Here is a 22,376-nt window from a genome sequence, read left to right as displayed (position 1 = left end):
CAGTAGGGTACGTTTTAAAACTTCTGTGGTAGCAAAACAGATAGGAGCTAGCTAACGTCCTTCTGACCATGTGGCAGCAGGGGCCTCTAAGACTCGCAATAAGGATGCTAGGAAGGCAAGCTCCCTTTTTCCAATATGTGTTTTCATTTGTCTTCCTCTTGTAATAAAAGCATCTACCTTCTGTCAGTATTTCCTGGGCTATGCAGTGAATTCTTTTGAAGATTATTAAATTGGCATTTTCTTGACTTTTCCTTCCTTTCAAAATTAATATCTTTAACATTTGACCAGTCAAACTCCCAGGCACAGCTTCTTCCATGCAGCAGTAGTTATCTCAGCACTGCAAACAAGACCCTTGCTAGATGCTGATTCTTACAGCACAAGCTGTTTTCCATCTATTCTGCAAGGAATGATTTTTAATGAAAAGAACAGCATTAAATTCTCAATGACAACCAACCTTTGCTCATTTCTTCCCCTGTGGGGATTTGATCAATCTCTGCAGCTTCCTGCTTAGACGCTGTACACAGGGGATACCACTTTGGGGGCATAGCTAACCCATGAATAATTGAAGGAGTGGTTTTTGAGGGAATACTTTGAACATTTCCAGCAGCTACAGCCTGACTATGCATCTCCCATGTAACTCTCTCTACATCAAAGTTAGAAGGTGGCTTTTACTGTTGTATCATTTCTATAAAACTTAGGCTGTGCAGTAAGCCCATAGTCTAATCTGTTGATCCATTCTGGTGCTTAGAACAAAATATTTTAAGGCAAGAATGATAGAGAAAGGGATAATAGGAAATAGTTTCAGAAGAGGGAACTAAAAGCACATTGCAACCCTCCTGAAAGAATATGATAACTAGACAATGGGAAACTTACTGCTTAATTCCACAGCTGAAAAAGGCCTTGATAATCAGACCTTATAAAAATACTTATTTCCCAAGATGTTGCCCTTAAAGGGAGGGAGGGAGAAAGAGGCAGAACAAAACATAAGTTCCAAGCTTGCTAAACATGTCACTTGGGATAACATCACTTCTGTTTGTCCTGAGTAAACACAATGCCAGATCAAGAGCCAGAGGATAATCTTTCACTCTAAATTGTTTTCCTGTAATATCCGAGGCTGCGCAGTATAAAATCAGGAGTGGAGAAGCCATCCTCAGTCTTTTGCTTTGCCTGCTGATACAAGCATGATTTTATTATACAAACATTTGCTACATTAATTGTGATTATTCCTAATCCTCCATTTTGCTTAATGGCAAAACATTTCACTGGAGGAAAAAAAAATTAGATTAAAGTAAAGACTTTTAGGCAGTAAAGGCTACTAATTGAAACTGGAAGGGATTCTCCCATGATGTAAATTCAAAATTACAAAAATTACTGCTAAGATAACTGGAGAAGTCATACCTCAAAATCTTTAGACAGGCACGTTAAGTTTTTCTGTGGTCTAATGCAGTATATTTTTTTCTGCTCTGTAAACTTAGCCTACTTTAGTAAATATTCACACCTATAGTTAGACATATATATGTTTGTACAATGTGCATTTTTTTTTTGTCTTCTGAAGGAATGTAGGGGTTTGGGTTGTGCGCGTGTACCCATGGGAACCTCTAAAAGCAAGTAAATCACAGAAGTGGATGCTGGAACTTTTTTGTGTTATTTAGTGCCTGTCTTCTGCAACAACTCTGCTTTGAAGTTGTGGAATAAAATGGTGGGGTTTTTTTGTTTTGTTTTGGTTTTGTTTTGTTTTGTTTTTTTTTTTCTGTGTGAAGTTTGAGGGGGCTTTGTTTCATTATTTTTATTCCTCCACAGGCTGCGGTATACAGCAGTGTGGAGGCCTTAATTTTTTCTTCTTTGGAGGATGGTAGTGCTTTCACCAAAGCAAAACTGCAGCATGTGGAGGTTTACGTAACCCCCCTTCCTCCCCAGCCCAGACGGGAAGTGCCAGCAGCGGGCTGCTTCTGGCTCTCCCTTCCCGTACCACAAAACCTGACCGGCAGGCGCAGAGCTGGGTGCTGAGCGTGTAAAAGTGTCCACGTGGACACTTCGCCGAGAAAGTCAGCAACGTTCAGTGCTCTAGCTGGGTCTGTTGAGTGGTAGGACAGTACTTCATAGCGACTTTTGAGGTCATATAGTGTTTATTAAAGCTTTTGAAAGAAAATATTAAACCAAAAGACAAAAATGCTGAAATACTCGACAGTGATTTCTGTTGTTTCAAGGAATTTAAGCCTACATAGTTGTGGGTCTTTGGTTATTTTCAGTGTCTTGTTTTAACACGATTTTGGATTCATAGTGTGGCATGTAGGTTACATCTGTCATTAAGGAACCCCAGTGAAACAGAAATTCACACGGTTGAAATGTCTGTCTCTGAAATCAGCTAATTTCTGTACGCTTTCTGTTCCAAGCCTCCCTCCGTTCCCCCACCCCCAGGTCCATTAGGCGTGAGTCAGATTAGCTCAGTGACTCTTATCGGGCCTCCTTTTCCTGTTACCCCCAGATAAATTTATATGACTTCAAGAGTGAACTCCAGGCATAACCTTAAATCCTGCTGGGGACAGGAGCTGCATTTGCTGAAGCTCAGTGCTGGTGAATAGTACCCCACTGTGCTCTATATGGGAAAGTGTGTGGGTGGCAATTTACATGGTAAACAAAGGCAGGCAGGGAAGGCAGATAGTTAAGCTTATGTTTCTTAATGCTTTCGATCTCTTTAAAACGTTGCTGTTGAGAATTAGCAGCGAGAAATATCACAAAAGGAAGATTGGTGTAGATTTTGCTATTTTAAGTACCAATCTTTAATTAAAAGGAATTTTAATGCATGTTTATTATGAAATTCAATTTATGATTTGAAATTAAATTTAGGAGTATCAATTGTGCTGATCTCTTGGTAGTAGCGAATAAAGACTGTACCTGCATCTGTTCCCTTTAAAGATAAATGGGAACCTTTTATTTCGTCAGCAAAAAGGGCTCACAGTCTAACAGTGGATGTGAGATCATCCCCCTCCTGCTGCCTTAAATAGGTTCTTTGCTTGTTTGTCATCAAAGGTGTAGGGAGGGAACATGAATTAGATGGCAAGGGACTAGAAAGAGTGTCAGGAAGTATTGACATTCTTATTTGTGCCGTGTATCTACTATGTGACCTTGGACAAGTCTCTTCACCTATGCCATATCCTGTTATTAGATTATAAATCTCTGCTGGGAGAATGCATGTCGCAGTTTGCTTTTGTATCTGGCAAGGGGTCTATAGATATCAGTGTAAAACAAATAATATAAATAAGGGCAGCATTTTTTTCTGGAACACTAGCCTTTGCTGGAGACAGTGGTTTCTGCTTCAGCCCAACTCTTCTGCTCTAATACCCAACTTAGATGCAAAAAAGGCCGCAGCTTCACTCTGCTGCCTTCCTAACCCAATTTTTAGCAGGAAAAAAAATCTATAAAATTTTTCAAGATAAATGTTCTGAGTGACTGTGTAGCCTTTGAAAAGTGTTACAAATACATTGCAAAAAAAAAAAAAAAGCAGAAATAAGATGTGATTAGTTGCAGTGTTTTTTCCTAGATTAAAGTAGAAATTTTCCTGTGGCATTGGTGTACGAGTTGTGTGTTTAAGCTGAGGTTACCACGTATGCTTCCCGGGGGGAAGGCTTGTCATCCAGAAGCAGCCCGGCCATGTGGTTACCGATCCCCACACACATCCTAACGAGTACAGCTCATGGCACTTCGGGGAAGTAACTGGTTTATTCCGTGTGATGAACCTCTTGTTCCAGTTCACCTCTCGTTTTGAACTGCTGCCCTCCGTGCCTGTGCTGACGCTGGAAAGGAGCCTCGCCTGGGAGACGCTCCCTTCCGGCTCGCTGACTCGCATCCAGGCTGCTTGCGTGCGCTGCCATGCGGAGAAGCTGCTGCTCTGTGCGGAGGGAGAGCTCCTTGTGCAGTGCTCCGCGTCACGAGGGTTTTGTCAGTACAGCTGGTCACAGACTGCTTCCGTCCCTGTACTGAGTACGGTTTGCAGTGTGGCTGATTTGTGGGCATTCAGCGCGCTGTCTTCTGCAGGATTTGCCAGGAGACGTTTCATGGATTTGCATGTCACTGCGAGGAAGAACTTGGTTGCTTATTGCAACTCTGTCAGCTTTTCTCTGGAAAACCTTACAGATCTGGAGGAGCAATTTTTTTAAAAAAAGAAAACACGTTTGAGGCATTTAGGAAATGGGAATTATATTTTTCAAGATTTTTGCTTCTAATGCGCTAACAAAAAATGGAGAAAAGTGCGATTTCCACGCAACAGTCACTTTAATTCTAGGACTTGAGTCTTTAATTTCAAAATAACATTTTAATTCAAAATAACATAAGAAAGATTACTTTTTAATGGTTTCATAATGTCAGAAAGGATAAATATGTCAGTCTAATCTATGTGCCTGCATAGAGCCAGGAGTCTCCTTTGCAATAATATTTCTATCATGCTGTTTAATTTGTTGAAGCTTTTAAAAGATGTCATGTGATGCAGTAATTTAAAAAGTAAAAAATTAAGATAGCAGAGACATGACATGAATACAATATAATGTTCACGTGGTTCAAATTGCTTTGAATAATATTCATATGCTGTCCCTATTTGTTCCTTGGGCATGATTTTGCTAATAGCAGTGAGGGTATTGACAAAGGCCTTTCCTGATAATTACACCCTAAATATAATTAAATATGAAGGTGGTGCTAGCAAGATGCTAATTGGCTTACTAATAAACTTAAGATTTTTCACTTTCTGAGAACCATGAAATTAGAGCACTTGATGTAACAGTTCTCCAAAAGTGGAGACCGCTGCTCAGAGTGCCTGAGTGAGCCAGCGGGCTGTCCTGCGGTGTCGTAGCGGGGGTCAGGGCTTCGTGCGTAAGGCACTGGCAAAATGCTGGCTCCGTGTCCATGGGATCTCAATTAATCCCATCGTGTAGAAGAGATGTAGCACCATTCACTGTTGTTTCTTGTCCTTTTTGATTGTAGGCATAGACATTTTGTTTTATACACTTGTAAGGTTGGTCGTTGGCTTAGAGCACTGCTGCAATATGGGCAGTTTTAATGGTGTTTGCCATCGTGTGATAAAACCATTTGGGATTATCTGTGTAAATAGGGGATATTTCAACTCCAACCATTTTCACCTATTATTAGTTCAGCTGTTGGAAAGGCAACAGATGTCGCTTAGACAGCCCGCTTTATTCTTCCAAAAGCCAAAGCTCTTCTGGAAGAAGTATGTGTAATTTTCAGAACCAGTCTCGAGCGGCAGCAGTACAAGACCAGCAAGACAAAAGGAAATGGAGGTTTCAGCAAGTGCTTCTGTAAAAGTTGGAATGCAGCTGGTCCCCAGAAAGGCAGGCTGCTGTTCCAGGACATGGTGTGCGTGTTGGGTAAGTGTGGCTACCGGCAGGGGCTCACGAGGAAGCCTCACTTCTCTCGGGACGTCTGAGCTGGTTTCACCTCAGGCTGTCCGGTCCCCTTCTCGGAAGCTGTCTCCTCTGCTGCAGCAGGGCTGGCAGAGCTGCTCACAAACAGCAGCTGCTGACCTGCTCTGAATGACAGTCTGGTTTATTCAGGAAAACCAAAAAGCAGTGCTACTGACATAGTAATCTTTATAGTGGCGGCCTACCTATGACACATGGTGCGCAAGGCCTTGAGCTGAGGCTGCTACACAAGGATGACCATGCACTGACGGCTTTCGGTAGGAGCACGTTCTAGCAAAGGCTAGAAATCATTTCAGTCTACCGTGAAGTAGTTGTAGGCAGTTTAGAAAAAAATATTGCAAGTAATTGGCAGGAAAAGCCTCTACTTCTTTTTTTTAAACAACCTATTTTTGCTGAAATTTCTCTCTATGAAATAAAGTTTTTGAGTTATTGCTGGTTTTGTTACAAGGCAAGTTGAAGTTTAGCTCATCCCCTAATTTATCAAACACAAGAGATCTACAGTTGAGTCCAGGTATAGGAACATACATCTGCTGAAACTTGTTGTGATACAGTGAAATTTTTTGGCCCTGGTGAAGCATTATATCAAACATGATTTTAAACCTATTTGTTGCATCACTTATAGTTTTTGAAACCTTTGACTTTATCCTGTAACTGTTCTCAAGAGATGATTTTTATCAAGGTTTCATTATATAAATCTTTTTCAGTCTTGGGAAGATAATGCATCCTTGTGCAAAACTGGCTTCTCGCTGAAATCAATGAATAGCGAGACCCGATTGCTCACAGGGCAGTGCTATTGTTGCAAGGTTATCAGGAGGTGAAAGGTACAAATCAGCTATTGGCTCCAATAACTCCTATGAGGGAAATGTGGGGAAAAAAGATATCTCTTTTTGTAAATGAGATAACATAGTGGATGACTAAGGAAGGATTCTGACCTTTGCTGCAAGAGGTGCAAGTGCAACAAGATTTTGAGACTTTAGGAAGAGGAGGCTTAGATGCTCCCATTTGGGTTGTAATGGGAGGAGAACTTCTGCAAGGAGCATTCATAATGCTTGTCATGGGTTACAGCTGTGTATCATGCTTTAAAAAGTAAACCTTTTTCCCATGCTCTGAACTGCTGAGCTTGTTTGGAAGAAAGAAATACCACAGAAAAGACTATTCTTGAAATATTTGTGACCGTTTGGGAACCGGGAAGAATTGAAACTCTCCTAGGATATCTAGACCAAAGAGATACTGGTAAGTATGTCTGCTTCTGGAAGCCAGCCTGAACCTCCAGGAGTTTGGAAGTTTGTATGGTGCTAGTGGTAATTGATGACGCCTGCAAAAACAGTTTCATGTATTGGGTTTTGAACAAGGAAAACTTGTTGTGAAATATAGATTGTAATGTATTTTAAAATATTTAGAGAGCTAAAGAATTATTTTGGTTTCTTCCCCCTTCTGTTTCTGTTCCCAATAAATCTGAAACACTGGTGTTATGGAAATGATTTAAGAGGAGACCGGTCGACACTCTTAAATGTGAAAGGTAGACACGTTAAGATTCTGAACAGCATTCTGCTCTCTCTCTATTTGAAGAAGCATCTCTTTAACATTTAACACTATTAGCACATCAACATTGTAAAAGATGATGGTAGCATGTCTAAAATATTCTGTATATTTTTAAGTATCTTGTATATGTTGTCATCCTGTGTTTATAACACAATGCGTAGTAAGTTCAAAACCTTGAAAATTCCTTATTTGTGTAGTTGAGAAACTTATGAGAAAAAGGGTTTTTCAGGCAGTCTACTGAGATCCCATCTCAGATGAACTGGAAATCCAAAGTCTTTCCCATTTCCTATGAACAAAAAAGTTTTAGAAAAAAATCCTTTGAAATTGGTGTCTCTTAAACGAAGCAGTATGCTGTCCACCCTCTAGCTTCTCAATAGCTTTGTCTATAACGCAGCTCTGTAACAAAAATATTAGTATACCTGCATTGTTGCTTGAGCTATTGAGCTGCAGTGGTAGTGCACTCCTGACCAAGACCCTGGCTTATTTTAGCCACCGTCAGAAGACCAAGACTTGACACTCCCAATTATTGAGCCTGTGAAACTTGCAGTATCCAAGGCAGGGAAAGTTGATATTTCAGAATATTTCAGATTCAGACACTGTTTTCTGAGGGAACTTTATTTCATCAGGAAAGCCTGTTCAAATCAGTAATCCTGGGTCTTTATCCAGCAACGAGCTGCATGCAAGTAGAAATCTGCTTGCATGGAATTGTCTTGAAGGTTCAGTGCCTCTGCGCTACTGAAAAGTACCTTCAGAAGATTAGAGCTAAAGCTACTTGCTTTAGGTTCCCTTTAGACTTTGTTGTTTTTTAACCATTTTGGAAATGCCACCTTGCTATGAAAGGGCTTCCCATGCAGAGGTCTTGCAGATCCCAGCAGACAGGAGGGAAACAGGAGCTCCCAAGGAAGTCATCCCTTACCACACCTTTCCTCTGCTGGATTTTAAAGACTGTTTGGCAAGCTTGTTTGCTTTGGCAAAACTTGTAATTGATGAGCAATTTTTAAGAAAAGTTTTACTAATAACTTACCAAAATTAGCGTTCTAACTGTTATGCTGTCTTACAGCTTAATTTATTGATTAATGTTTAAGCACAAACAATTGAGATGCAATATATTTTGGCAAACTAGCTAGTCCTCATCTGCATTTGAAAACAATCAAAAAAAACTCTAAAGCCCAAGAAGAGCTGTTGTATCTTCATTTTTGTTCTATTAACATTTACTCTGGTTTTAAGGCAGAGGAAAAAATGCAGTTTTGGAAAATGCTGTCATCTAATGCTCAGTGATAGTATCTGCAAGTTGTCGTCCCTTGAGCATTACCTACCGTTATGAAAAGGGAAACATGCTCTTATTTTTATCATACCAAAGAAATCAGTACACTCTGTTTTTATTTTTAAAAAAATATATATGCATTTAAATAGTAGTGCCTGAAAGTGTAGGGATTAAAAGTGCTAATAAAAGTTTTGAGATTTTTGAGCTATAAAAATATTTACTCACGTATAAATGCTAAGACTAGATTTTAGAAAAACACATGAACACGTTTAACTTCAGTCTTGATCTTATTTTGCAGGGTATTTAGTGTAAACTCACCTGTACATGTTAGTGCAGTCCTGACTCAAAGCTGTGTCAATCAAACAGCTTAAATAGATAAATAAATTCATAGTTCCATAGAGATTAAGTGAGCTCCAGAAAATCCAAGCTTTGGAAACTTGTAAGTCCAAGGATCTTGGCAGAACTCTCTTTTATGTCAGAGCTAAAAGTAGGTATTTTTGTGGTTGACTGGCCTATTCTGAAAGGACAGAAGAGAAGGAATGCAAGGGAATCTGCAGGATGCTGGACCTATTGGTAAATGGGTAAAACCACCAGATTTTGTTCACTACACACACACAAAGGAGGGAGAACTGCTGTTTTCATCTTCTCCTTTCCTGAAGTTGCTTCTAGACCAGCAAGCAAAGTGGATAGCATCTATAAGAAAGGCCGTATCCATGTTTGCAAAGAGAATGCTTTACCGATCAGGCGGAGTTTACGAACAGGATTACTTAGCAGATCCACTGAATGGGGAATGGATGAGAAATAGTCTTGAGTAGGATAGAAGAATTTTCAAAATGGCAAAGGAAATCTTTTACAGCTCAATGAAGGACTTTACCAGGCCAAATTCCAAAGAGAGAATGCTTCTTAAATGCTCAGCTACATGTTAACTACTTAGATAGTTTTAAGAAGAATACTGTCTTTAAAATATGTTTTAAAACAAACAAACACAAAAAAAAACAGGTACCTTTCAGCAATAACTAAAGGCAATAGGCCAAGACCAGGAGATGTAGGTTCAGTTTTGGCTCTGTCACTCTCTTTTATGGCTTTGGGGAAATCACTGGCTCTTTCTGGGACTTAGTCTTTGTCCTCCAGACAGAGGTAGAACCATTTCTGTCCTGCTACTGACAATCTTGAAAATGAAGCATGTAAAGTTTTCAGCAGTAGATGCACTTAGATTTTTTTTTAAATGTGCCTGACCGTTATTCAAAAGTAGTCTTCTAATATTGCTGCAGTAAAAGTAAGATTATGTTATGTTTTCTTTTTGCATACCAAGCCAGGTTATAGATGCATTTGACAAATCAGAAATATGAAACTTGTTCCCCTGATCCCCACTATCTCATTCTTGTTGGTAATTATGCTGTTTGGCCCCAGCAGAAGAGAAGCTTGTGTTATTGCAAGTCCCTCTGGTTGGTGCTGCACACCTTTTCTCTTCTAACAGAGTATATTTCCTAACAGTTGGTACATTTTCAATCAAAAGGTTTGTTGCAGTCTCCTTAAAATGAAAACAGAAACATGAGGTATTCAAGTTGGAAAAGGAAACAAACAAACAAGAAAAACCACACCTGCAACTTGTGTGGTACTGTTCTGTGCTTTTTAATCACATTGGGCAGCATCCCAGGGGTGCCACTTTACCACTGCAGCCAGCCAGTGACTTAATCTTAAGTAGGATTTTAATGAAGATCCTGGTGAGGATGTAGTAAAACATCCAATAAGGGCACTAAAGTTACCTTTTTGTCACTTTCAGCTCCTGCAACATACAAACCCCTTTTACCAAAGGCTATTTTGTACTGCTGACAATCACACTCTTAAGGTTTTTTTGCTTTCCGTCTGTCCCCACAATTTTGTTTTAGGATCAAGCTGAGACTTGTTTTTGTTTCTCAGCTAGTCTGAGTCCCCTCCCGAGCCTGAGAGCAGTTACAGATGCTATCCGTTAAGATCGGCTTCCTTCGTTTAGCCTTGGAGATGAAAAACTCCTGCCCTTCCTCCCTGCCTCCAACACTGATTACCTTCTGTAAACCTGCTTCAAAACCTTGTTGTTCGGAAGAGCGTCGTATGGGATGGAGGAGGGATGGGAGAAAATGCACTGGGGAGGGTAGCGGGGGAAATGAGAGTGCTTGACTGTCTGCGTATAGATAGATTTCTCTATCTACTCCACAAAGCTTTAGATCCTTACAAGCTTCCTCCCAAGTGCCTTTGTTCTTTGTACAGCTCACTTGCAAACCTGGCATGTGGAATTGTTTTATTCAAACTTTACTGAAAGACAGGATGTACCTTCGAATTAGAAATATGATGGGCTGTCAGCCTCTTCCCCAAATTCCATCAGATCTCGATAGTTCTTAATAAATGAACTGACAGCTTATTAACCAGATGGTACAACAGGAGCTTCGTTCTGATGTAAAGTTTTAAATTGTGTTGTTCTAACAGGTATGCAATTTATATCTACCTCTTCATCTTTGGGAATGAGAAGTGAGCAAGGAAAAGTAGTTTTTCCCCTGGTTTATGGTCATGTTAAAGAATTTGAACTATGTCAAAAACTAGGATTGGATATCTTGCAGAAATATTCTCGGCCTCTGAGAAATTAAACGACTAGTTATTTAAGGATTCAGTGAAAACATGGAGTATTAAAGAAGCTTAATGCTTTTTTTTTTTTTTTCTGATTCCTGGTAGACAAACACCATATCTAACAGCAAAAATAAATAAGTAGTTAGTTAAGTAGGCTTACAGGATCTTATTTTAAATATTTATTTGACGAAAACTAGACAACTGGCAATGAAGTGTTATTCTGTTTATTCCACTATGCATACCTTTTCTGCCTGCTGTAAATATTGTTGTATTAAAAGCTGATTTAAAAAACAAAACAAAACAAAAAAAACACCCCAGTGATCTTCTGTACAGATATAATTATATTCATTTTCTATTTCCACAGATATTGAAGTGCCTTGCTGAAGGACAGGCATAAAGACACCAAACTTCTCAAGTGTCGTTCAAATAGAGGTCTTACAATTTTTCATTGGTAGATGACTCGCTTGGTAAAATTGGTCTGAGGATAAATCAGTAATGAGGGAACGGTGCTGCCAGCTGCATATTGCTGGGTGATTTTGCAAAATTTAGTTTTTCCTCCTCAAGTTGTAGAAAACTGTTAACACCATGGAAACTACCACTGAGAATGATTCTTGTATTTATCTTTTCACTTGGAAGGTCAGCTACAACTCAAGTGAATTAGGGACTGCAGTGTTTATCAGATCTGTGACCACTTCCTTTATAATAATTAAATCATAGAGTACAAGAAATGGTGCTTACAGCCCAAAACTGTCAATGCATTTTTCAGAGAAACAGGTTGGAACAAATTAGCTTCAACTTCTTATCCAAGGTGCTACCCTGTGGGACAGCCTGGGCACGCCACAGGGCGAGTGGCTCCCCTACCTACTGTTTTTTCTCTGTGAGAAATCATGGGATGGTTCACGAGTGAAATGTGAGCTCTGACATGCCCAGTGGCCGCCAGACAAGTTGTCTGTCAGTGGAAGATAAGGGTTTGCAGCCTGGTGAGGCTTGCTCTGCCAGCGTGGCTTTGTGTGGCGTGCTGGGCCGCGGCCGTGCCTGGGCCGCAGCTGTGTGTGGGCCTCAGCCGTGCGCACCTCACAGTGCGCTCTGACTAAACGGACGTGGAGCTGGCAGTGTGATTGTGCACCATGGTCAGCTGCCGCATGGTTCGTACCCTAACTGTTTTCATAGGTTATGTGGACCTGTATTAATAATTATATTTGCCTGTTGCATGGAAAGTTCATGTTGTCTCTGATTCAATGGCTAAACTTCACTGAATCTCGCACTGAGTTGTTCATTGGGTGTTGCTAATATTTATACAAACTCTTCTCTTGCTGGTTTACGTATGGTAAATTTTCTACCTTGCAGCTTTAAATCCAAACATCATTTTCCTTAGTACTCCCTTTATCACAGGCTAGCCACGAGTGACAGACAGCTCAGGTAGGGTATTTGTTTTTAGAAGTACCAGCAGTTGCCATCTCCCTTCCAGCATTACCTGGCGATACCCAGTAAGGAAGCCATGCAAGAGCTGCAGTGCTGTGAGAGTATTTGTCAGAGACAAAAACAAAAGTTCTCGTTAGGTTTTACTCCTCTGAAGGTGTGTGGTGTAGTATGGGTGTTTATTCTGAACACCAAGGAGTGGAAAATAGTGTGTGCACTTACATCAAGAATGTATATGAATCAGGGTCAGTTTTTTGTCTTTCACTTTAGTCTCATGATCAGACTTAGAACAAACATGTTTGTGTACACTTGCGACTTCTGAACCGTAACTGTTCCAGATTCCAAAAATTCCTGGACACGCTTAGGCTTTCTCCAGGAGCTTCTGCTGGGCGGGTGAGCACCTGCCTGGTGTGTGTGGTTCCACCGCGCTGCTCTGGGGAATCCTGCTGAGCCCAGCACCGGCCCCAGTGCCGGCTAGCAAATACGCCTGCGTAGCCAGCATGCACGTTGTCTCACAGAGAGCCAGAAAGCTCCTGGAAAATAACTAGAACAGACCTCAGAAAAACAATAGTGAACTAAATTAGTGATTTTTTTTCTTTCTTTCTTTTTGAAGGCAGCTGTCTCCTTGTACAGTTGTTGGCAAAGTAACTGAATGTTAAGCAGTTTGTCTGGACTGCGAGTCACAACTGGTGGGAATCTTTGGATGCTGAGATGGAAGTTTCTTGCTGTGGAGGACGAGTTAAAAATTTGAGAGAAAGAACACAGTTGAGTGATACAGAATTTTGTAGATTTCCTTAGCACCAAAATACTGTTTTCAATAGACACATCTCTCGAGTTCCGTGTTGAGGCTGAGGTCCATGTTATATTTTTAGAAATAGATGTTCTGGCCTAAACAAAGCTCTGTCTTACAACGCCCCTCTCCTCCTTTGGAAATTTATCACAAAGATGTGAATTATTCCGGCTTGTGGAGTCTCCATTATAGTTCTCGAGTCTGAGCTTATGCTTGACTGCATCTCACAAAACACGGTAGTCTGCTTTGCTATTACTTCCTTAGGAAGCCTTGTAATTAGTTGCTTCAAGAACTTCCATAATATTCCGATGAAATGTGAAATCCTTATGAAATAACTTTTCTTCCTAAGAAGTGTAATGCTATCTTTTCTAATAGAGTAGTAAATATTACATTTTTAAATGTCATTTATCCAATTAGAGCTTTGGACAGTATCCCACGTCATGGTCCTTTCACATAGTCCTATCCAAGACCATGCATGTCTTAGGATGAGGCAAAAAAGTGATTGCTAGTTTTTTTCTGTGTTGTTAGTGATTTCATTATGTGAGTTTAATGGAAACTCACACAAATACTAAATTACAATGTAAGTTTATAATTATATTTGTAGTGTAAGTTCAGGATAGAGGGTGAATGGAATGTACAAATGGGAAGCACAAGAGAGCACAATTATCATTGTGTGTACTATGAAAAATCACTACAAATTTAAGTGAACATTTGAAACATAAACGTACCTTTGAAAACTAAAATTAAATACGAATATAACTTAGTTTTTTTAATGATAGGGCAGTTTACTGTGTAGGAGAACAAATAAGCCACAGTTTGGTCAATGCCATTAATTAGAAGAGGATGAAATGATCTTTTGCCTTAAAAAATGATATGTAAACATTTCTCTGTTTTGAGAATAATTGTGGGTATTAGAGTATGGAAATAATGACTATACTTTATACTATGACAATAGTAATATATATGAGAGAAATTACTATTGATTCTGACTTACTAATCAGTGTCACGGTTTGAGTATGGCATAGAAATAATAATTTCTTCTTTTTTCCTTCCTTTTCCTCTTTTCATCTTTCCAACCTCTATATGTCCTTTCCCAACATATTTTGTGAATGATAACAAAGAAAATGACTTGCACGACAGCACATGTAAAAGAATAAAAACAAAAACGAACCTCTCAAGCACACGGTTCTGGGAAATACAAATCTATTCCCTTTTGCATCAGGAGGAATTTAGTCTTAGCTAATTGATACTGCGTTTTCCACTTTGATGTTCAGGTACTGCAAGCCTGTTGTTCAACCCTTTCAGAAGGGATTTTGGTCCAAGGATCTCAAAAATTTCTTTCCAATATTTTTAGTGGAAAAGATTTCACCCGCAATGAAATGAGACATAGAGTAATTAGGCCACTTGCCTAAGGGCACATAGTTGAGTCAGTGCCATAAACAGGGAACAAGCTTGAGTTCTGGAACCAACTCCCTTGATATGAAATTTGAAAACACTTTTCCCTAATTTTACCGTCAGAAGGTTCGAATGTGAAAACCACTTTTAAAAAGTGATACATTTTTTGTGTGTAAATAACTTATATAAGGATCACAGATAAAAACAATGAATGCCCTCAGGAAAGAACTGTGCTGCCTTTTGTTGGTGAAAATGGGGATAAAGTGTGCCGTTCCTTGCTGACAAAACTTATTTAGCAGTATTTTTCTATGACAAAATCTGGACATCCACATACTACTTTATCTTACTGATCTGCTAAGTGTTTCAAGCATTCTTGAAAGTTTTAGCACTTGTGGTTCTATTCCTTAAAACCTGTCAGTATTAGGCCTTTTCAAGCATTTATAGACTTTCGCTAGACTGCATTCTCTGCTGCTCATAAAAATACATAGTGGTAAAGACAGCAAGCTATTTGTAAGTATTGCAGAATTTGAAAAGGAATCTTTTTTTTTTTTTTTAATGGAAGATGTCTGTATATACCACAGAGAAATAATGAATTACATGTTAAAATCACAATTAAAAAGGCTTTGTTATGATTCCTATCAAAGTGCGAAAGGTGATTTGCTCTTTGACACAGACACTTGCATTTATGGAAGTAAGTTTTTTTTTTCCCTTAGATGTTGTGGAAAAAGGTGTAGTGTCTGTCACTCTTAATTAAGTTTATGCTAAACTACCATTAATCTGTATTAAAACACAATTATAAAAAAACCTCAAATATTAAGTTCTTTAACCATTTCTGAACTATTTATGGTTTTATTTTTGATAAACATAATCATATACCTCTTAAATGTCTTCGTATTCAAATCTTTGCGAAAGATACAGTTTTGCATGGTTGCCGTGTATGCAAAAGGCGACATCACATTCCTGCAGCACGCATATCAGAACAAAATGAGCAATACAGGCTTTCCACAAAGTTTCATCTAAAGTTGTTCAGTGCAGTCCTGGAGTGTGCCATAGCAGCAGTCTGATGATGGTTTGATCTCTATGCCTTTGTCATCCTTGACCTTTCTAGAGAGAGCTACCACGACTCACTCTTCTAGCTTCTTGCAATGTTGAGAGTCAACTAAAAGTTAGTGAGATCACACTATTATGTCACGTAGACTCCTACCCCAAAACATCCATAAAACCGTCAGAGTAAGTGGACACCACTCAAGAAGTTAAGCTAACTTTGAAGGCATGAATAGGTGCTCTGAATTATTCAATCCTCTAAAACAAAGCAGTCAGTAGAATGAGCTTTTCCTGATAGAACTAAAATATACTTTGTCATTTTAAGCTACATGTTTTCTTTAAATAGATGAAAAATACTAATTAAAAAATGTGTGTATTTTTATAGCTTTCCATAATTGCTTGAATAAGGATAAGAATCCATGTAACATAACATGTTGTATGCATGTTTACAGTCTTTTAATCAGGAACGGTTTGCTAGATGTATTCAAAAGGAATTTAAATGGATGGGTTGGTGAACTCATACTCGATTCTACTGGAATTGGCAAAAAGGGGGCACGAACCTGAATGCTGGCAATTGATGTCTTCATTTATGCGTTTATCTAAATATTTGAAAACACACAAACATGGTTTAGACACCTCTTAAACAGAGAGCTAGCCTGTAGGTTTCATGACATATTTTCTATTCATATTAAAAAACACAAACAAAAAAACACCCTCATTTAGTTCTATACCTGAAAAGAATAAATGTTATGTAGAAGGTTTCTAAATGTTCTTAATGGAAATTTATGCAAGGAGAACTTTCAGTTTAAAGAGGCTTCTCTGCATTCCATATGGACTGCAGAAGCTTGTAAATACCAATATGGAAAAATTTTCAGAAAAGGAGGGTAAAGAGTGGGCTTTTGTCAGACTTGGCTAAGTTGTTTTGGATTGGGGGAAAAAAAAGATTTTAAAAATTCTTTTTCTTTTGCTGTTAGATCTCACTGTATATTCTTCTTGTGGTATCTTGGAGATCTTGAATAGTGTTTTTATGTAACACATGCAGTTAAGGCAAGTGCAGGTTGTTAACTTATATGGGTAAGTCTGTAAAAATCCCATTCGAGTCCTCAAGCAAGAGTAGAAAGGGTTAAGGCAAGCTTTTTCTGCAAACACAGCAACCATAGGGAACCAACTTTGCAGTTTTATTATGTCCATTGAAATCATTACCCCAAAATTTTTACAAAGACAAAACATAGCATTTTTAGTACAGTGAAACTTTTATGGTGTTTCATAAAAAAAGCTAAATAGTTTGTATTGCCACATAGGGGATGGGTGTTTTACCTGTATTGCGGTCGCTAAGGTTTCCCAGTTCAGATAAGCTGGTTTTTAGCTGTTCCTTCAAACCTTCATGTTGCTTCTATTAGAGATTCCATATTAAATAAGCAGTCTGCGATAAAAGAAATTTCACTGAAGTAATTGTTGGGAAAATAATCATTTTTAGAAATGCATTTTAAGCATTGTGCTTCAGTAGTGACTTACCATTTCTTTGAGGTACTTTATTTCTTGGTTAAGTTTACATTAAAAAATGTTGATCCTCTCTTTGGAAAAACGTTCAAGATATGACATTTTAACTCAATCATAGTATATTTATCAGTGGCAAATAGGATACAGTGGGATTTTTTGAGCCAGTCTGGTCATTTAATGTAGTTGAAGGTTGTAGTTTATTTGATAAGATGTGTATTACTCTGATAGCTTATTCCATTGTTTTGTTCTCTAAATCGCTGGGTGTGTAAGAATTAGACTTTCAATAGTCAACACATGAAATTAAGTTCCATAAACCTTTGCTTACCTCCATGGAGAGAGCAGTTAATTTGTAAGTTGGTAAACCTCCGACCTAACTGAAGTACTTGGACAGCTCAGTCTGAGAAGCTTAATTTTCTTAATTTTGTGTAATAGGAACTTGCCACCTTGGATTTTTTTTTTTATTTTTTATTTTCCTAGAAATGCTTCTGAAAGTAAAAATCGATCTTTTTCTTTTCCTCTCTCTAGTCTTTGTATGGAAGGAAATACATCCTGCACATGAACTGAAGTATGACTGTAGGCTGGTTGTTTTAATCAACACATGCTCTTCTGATGAATTCCGGTCATGCTAAAAAGATAAACGATGCAACAGTTACAGAAACATATAGCTTTCCTTTGAATTAGTCTTTTGTAACATAAGTAAATTATCCAGAAGGCACTCGAGCACAACACTTTGATAATACAGGTGTTTAAATGGTAATAGCTATTGGAATTGGAATGGGAGTGAAACAATAAAGTCATTAGGGTGTTACAACATGAAATTAAGCTATCGCTATTACTGAGCAATATTATTATCCTAAAGTCTGCAACTCACAGAGCAAATGAAAACAATGTAATACCCCTCTAACAGTAGTTTACATTAGGATTTAGTTTAGCCATGATGTTTGCTAGTGTTGTAATATCTTTATTAGACAGCACTTGTGAGCTGGTGCACTGTATTGTAATACAGAAAGAACAACATAGAGCTGCTGAACATCTACCTGAGTAAATCCCTTTCCTTAGAAAAAATCATCTGTTGGTTAATATCCTCACCGTAGTGGTAGCTCTCATGTTATGGTTAGCAAGGGTGTAGAATATTAAGCATTTTATGTTTAATATTTAAAATAATTATTAATACAGAAGATGTATATTCCCTTGATTTCTCTATGAATATGTATAATTTTAATGACAATTCTTGTTGTTTGCTCTAAAATCGCAGCTTCTGATTTGCTCAGTAATTGTTCTTGATCATTTGTCATGTGAAAATGAAATCTATGTTTATGATTACAATGGCAAAAAACAATACTTCTAAATAATTTCACTTGAACCTGACTTAGTCTGCGTGGAAGTCCACTAGGACAGTGTTCTGCTTTCCATTTATTAGTGCACTAGTGAAAAGAACTAATTTGTTTTCATTGTTCAAAGCCTTGGTGCTGAGACAATTCTTTCAGTTACTTATGATGCTGGAGACACCCCACCTGTGACCTGACTGCAGTTTGCTAGCCCATATACTTGCCTGGATGACAAAAGAAAAAATATTTTTCAAAATATAAACAAAATATTTTTCAAGAATCTGCTGTGGTTTAGTTCAAATCAAAAAACTTGTATGGCTTCTTTGGGACAGATCATAAGCTGATATATATTATCGCAGTGCCATAGAAGCAGCTGGAACAAGGCAGTAAGCATCAGCTGATAAATCACTTCCTTTTGTTTTTACAAAGAGGAATTTCTCAGTTGCAGTATCACCTGCATCAGGAATTCCCAGCATATGTTTATGAGGGGCTCACTGCTGCTTTTCCTTTGGAGCAGCTCTCCCTCGCTCCATGTTTTGCTCTGTGTTCCTGCCTCCGCTGCCAGGCACTCACTCGTGCACCGACTTAGCTCGGGCGCTCCTGTCTGTGCTTCCCCTGCCCCTCTGCCCTCAGCACAGGGCATGGGGCTGTTCCCGAAGCAGCACCTCTGCTGAGGAGGGCACAGGCTTACAAATCAGGCGAGGTGAAAAGTGTTGGGAATCTGAAGGATCACGGCGAGCAGCAGCCCTGCTGTGCCCGTCTTCCAGAGTTTCCCCTCCCCATGCCGGGCGTAAGCTCAGAAGCTCCCGCTGGCATTTGCTGCCCGCTCTCTCCTGCTGACAGAGCAGCGCAGGGAGCTCTTGCTGCCTTGGCCCGCACCTGCTTGCTGCGGCTCCCCAGCTGTGCCAGGCCGTGCTGTGCACACAAGGCACATGCAGGAGCGTGGGTTGGCTCTCCCCAAAACTAATCCTGCTCCTCGCTGGCAGCTGAGCCATGCCTGTGCCGCACGGCTGGATGTGCACGCCTAACATTATGGGCTCTGAAGCCCCTTCTTCCTCTCTCCCAGCTTGCATGCAAAGACGGAAATGGCTGAGCCATGGAGAATAATCCCTTGATACGAGTGGGATTATTCACATTTACAGTCAGGCCCCTGCAGCACCTACTGCGATGGTGAGCTGAGCTGTGCCCAGAGCGTGGAAATGCCAGCGCGGAGCACACACTGACGAACGATAGCGGCACACGGCACAGATTCACTGCTGAATCTTGTTGAAATTGCCTTTGTTTGTGAGGGAGTAGTGCTTACAGCTGCTGTCTTGTCTGTGAGGATTAGCTGGGACTCTGTGGTTCTAGGAAAAACAGCAAGTTTTTCCTTCCGGATTTCATCCTTTGTTGCTGCGTGCTCTGCTCTCGCGGTCTGTTGGGCTCATCTGCTGCTCTGCCCAGCTCACCGCTGCTACTACAGTAGCTGCTCTCTGGAGGGAAGAGAAGGAAAGAAAACAAGTGAAATGTGTTGTGCATAGTTTGCCTGACCTGAATGTGATTGTGGAGTTTATCTCTAATGTTTCTAAAGCTCTGTTCAATGTAACTTCGTTCGCCAGTGCAGTTATTCTGCGAAACAGTTCTTTGTGTGGACCTGAAAATTAAAAAGCTGGTCATGTTTTTGTAACTTGTAGGGGATACAGAGTTTGTTGTACAAGTAGGTACTATTTCTTACAATATTTTTAAGTAACGTGCATTGCAGGATTTAAACAAAACTATCCTTCCTTTGGGCTGACACTACAAAATGTCTGTCATTTTACCCGGGGAGTCATAACCTTGAATCTTGACTTAGCTGGCAGGAGCCAAAGAGCTACATCTCAAGGTCTGAAGTGACAATGAATGTGCATTTGAGTACTCTGGGGTTGTCTTGATTTATATTGCTGTCTTCCTTGCATAAATGATGTCTGGTTTGGGGGATTCTGACAATAACTGAGAACACTGAAATAGCCAGTCTTCAGAATAGGGGCTTGGTTGTTTGAAATGAGAAGGAAGTGTGCATGTGTGTATATAACATATTTGTAGTCATCCCTTAAAATTCAGTCTTTGTCTCTTCTTGGAGCCCAGTCAGGTTTGGTGACTATATGCTTTTAACCTAGACAAAAAAGAAAGAGAGAGAGAAATGGAGGGGAGGGGAGGGGGAGAGATAAGAGGTGGAGGGGAGGAATGAGAAAAGGCATGCCAGCTAGTGCAGCTGCAGGTTTTAAGCTTTGTAGGGACTGAAGCAAGGCTGTAGGCTGTCAGCACAAGTGAAGAAAAGTGCTGGAAAAGATCTGACAGACATAAACATGACTGCTTTCTGCAGCTATAGAAGTGCAAAGGAACAAACACAGATCTTGACATACACCCTCCTCCTTCTTAGGTAGTGTTACAAAATACATGGGTAGTCACCAATTTGTATAACCTATCAAAGCCCAGCGCTCTTGAATACCAGAGAAATATTAGTTGGCTAAACCTGTATTAACCTTGTATTAGGGAGATAATTAGAAATCTCAGACATCTTACTGTAGACATCTGTGGAGAATATTGTGTTTTGTTCTCAGAAATTTTAAGCAAGCTGGTGGCAGAGCTACTCAGATTCTTGGGGCTGTTTTCATGTTGCAGTGAATGTGCATGGCTTCACAAATTGTGTTTCTGTAAAGACTGAAATCACTGGGAACAACCAGGATTTCTTGACTTTAAGATCCACAGTCCTTCTGTGTGCAGGAAAAAAAAAAAAAAAAAAGCTGTCCATGGATTAAAATGTACAATTTCCTTACTCCTGTAACAAAGCTTGACTTCAGCCCATGGAAAATCACTTGAAGGTAGAAAAGTGCAGATCCTGTATCTTCACTCCAGCTTGATGTTATTCTTTTTATTGTCATTAAAAGAAAAAAAAAAGACATAAATGTGTTTCCAAAAAACAAAAATTATCTTATTTCCAAAACCACACACCACCAAGGAGGGAAATAAGAAGGAGATAACTTGATTAAATGAAGGACATGGAAATTGAAAACATGATGTTTCCTATTTGAAGGATTTTAAAACATTGGACTCCATTTGAGTTCGGAGAACTGGCTTTCCCTTCAGGAAGTGTTTGCTCCCTGCTGCTCTGCAAAAACAGTGGAAAAGAGAAACCTTTTCAAGTCACTGTTTCCACTGTAAATAGAAGGAGAACTTGCAATGCCTAGTTTCCATTTTCCTCTTTGTTGTTATTGCTGGGGATCTCAAATCCCTATTTTCTTTCCCTGAGTGAAGCCCACACGGGAACCAGATTAAAAGTTAGAAAAGGCTTATGGGAGAGCGAGAGGGAAGGAAGGAGAAAGGGTTAGAGAGGGAATGGCCATGCTGCATGCACCTAAGGAGTAAACACGTTTCTGTGGTATGTATATTTTGGAAATGTGTCTGTTCATAAGCATCTCTGTAAATTGCACTATTCAGTAGCAGACTATGGTAGCAATACACAGGAGTACTTCCAGTGCAACCCCCAGTGGGTAGAATAAGCAGCATTTCCTTGTGCGTCCGTCACCGTGAGCCTTTCACTCACCCTTTCTGCTGCTGCTTTCAAGACACATGCTCGGTTACACTCACTGTTAACAGAATTGAGGTAGGTAGAAAAACTGGCGAGAAAACAAGAAAAACTTGTGACAAATGAATCCTGCCGGTGTTCAATGAGCTGTCTCTTTAACAGCGCTGTTCCTTTTGGGGCTAGGGCTTGCTGTCTGTAAGCAGCACAGATCCACGGTCCCTCCGCAGAGGGACCCGCCGCATCTGGCTGGCCTGGACTGAGAAGACGAGAGCGCAGAGAAAGTGGATGCACTGGTAATGCTGCTTGCCAGCATTCGTGAAAGCTGCATTATAAAAACAAGCGCATCCCCACACGTCTGAATTGTGCTTTGAAAAATACTCCCTGCTTAAGGAAGCAGGGAGAGAGGGAGAAGCTCTTAGGTGTCTTATTAGCGGGTCAGTAGTGCCCCAAATGCCACTTCACTAGGAAAGGTATGAGCAAAACATTTATTCCTGAGTTAATCTCAGTGGAGAAGGTTTAA

The 22,376-nt window shown here is 39.7% G+C and overlaps 1 protein-coding gene across 14 annotated transcripts in view; it reads left to right on the top strand.

Moving 5' to 3' along the window:
* The window catches only part of ZMIZ1 (zinc finger MIZ-type containing 1), a 352,884-nt gene that overhangs the window by 140,435 nt on the left and 190,073 nt on the right, over positions 1-22,376 (top strand). The window lies entirely within an intron of this gene.

The sequence above is a fragment of the Anser cygnoides genome, chromosome 7 (genome assembly GCF_040182565.1).
Source record: "Anser cygnoides isolate HZ-2024a breed goose chromosome 7, Taihu_goose_T2T_genome, whole genome shotgun sequence".
Classification (NCBI taxonomy): Eukaryota; Metazoa; Chordata; class Aves; order Anseriformes; family Anatidae; genus Anser; species Anser cygnoides.
This window is presented reverse-complemented; position numbering and strand designations above follow the sequence as displayed.